The sequence below is a fragment of the Limulus polyphemus genome, unplaced genomic scaffold, assembly GCF_000517525.1.
Source record: "Limulus polyphemus unplaced genomic scaffold, Limulus_polyphemus-2.1.2 Scaffold14, whole genome shotgun sequence".
Classification (NCBI taxonomy): Eukaryota; Metazoa; Arthropoda; class Merostomata; order Xiphosura; family Limulidae; genus Limulus; species Limulus polyphemus.
Window position 1 is genome coordinate 65,353 of NW_013665624.1, and position 1,400 is coordinate 66,752.

The window sequence follows — 1,400 nt, forward strand, 5'->3', positions numbered from 1 at the left end:
TATCAATTAGAAAGGTACCCACTATATCCGCTCGCTCCAATAATTTTATAATAACTTAGAGTACTATAATTCCTTAATTACTTAGAGAGTGATGAAAAGCCGGCTGCTTTTTCACATGCACTCAGCTTCTACCAATGTTGCCTTACATCTAATTTAGATTGTATCACCTGTCACAGTCTTTTGTGGAAAACTGTCAATGTCACTGTCTTTACGTATACGACATTACAGTTCAGAGCCTTTGTCTATTTATCAATCTAACAGACTTGTATATATATATATCAATGCAAATCATTCAAAAATCAGATATTTATATATATACTCTTACAGCATTAACATTTCACAGTCTTTTATACATATATCCATACACAATTAATTGGGAAATGCCCTCCACCTCCTCTACTCCACCTTTACTATTCAGGGTTTGAACCAGTTTCCTCGCTATTACATATTCATCCGCTAACGTCACTGTATCACGTGCATCTGCTGGCTTTTCTATCTCTTAACCATATCACTTACTCCATTGGTAGTTTGTTTGTTTTTGTTTTGTTTTTAATTATGCACAAAGCTACACAAGGGCTATCTGTGCTCTGCTCACCACGGGTATCGAAACCCGGTTTCTAGCGTTGTAAGTCCGCAGACATACCGCTGTGCCACTGGGGGGCTCCATTGGTAGTTTTGTCAAAATTTGCTCTTGTAATATCAAATATACAATCTTGTCAACATCTCCAGTACGTTAGCTCGTTCGACCTATTTAACTACCAACTCATGCAGCATTGTTCCATACTCTTTAAATTTCTCATCTACCTTTTTTTTTCACTTTCTGAGCGTCCTGCAATAAGTCTCTGGACTTAGCTCATACATCTCTGAAATAGCCGATTTCACTACATCATACTTAAATTTGTCTACGCTTCCAGTCTTTACGCTTTACTTTGTTTCCCCATCATATCCTGTATCAGCTATTCTTTTGCTCCCTCGGTTTTTCAAAAGCACAGAAAAAAGACATCTATATCGTTTTAGCAAAATTTGGGCATGAATGCTTACTTCGTGCATATCACCAGAACTACTTTGTCTTTCACTCGTCATCAATTCAAATTTTTTGTACTAGTGTCTACCTTCCTGCTCTAGCTCTAAACGTTTTTATCAGCTTCTATTTTCAAGTGCTTCATTTGTATTTATATCTTAAAAAGTTCTAAATTCTTACCATGGTAACTTTCGCGAACACCACTCGCTGTTCCTGTATTTACACTAAGTTCACAGTTGGAAAAGTCATCTATTGTGATTCCCGTTTCAATCAAAACTTCATATATAATATATAATTTTAAGCGTGAAAACTGTCCATATTTTGAAGTCATGATATGTAAATTAAAAATTGTTATTTTACAGTGATAATCTTGTTTTCT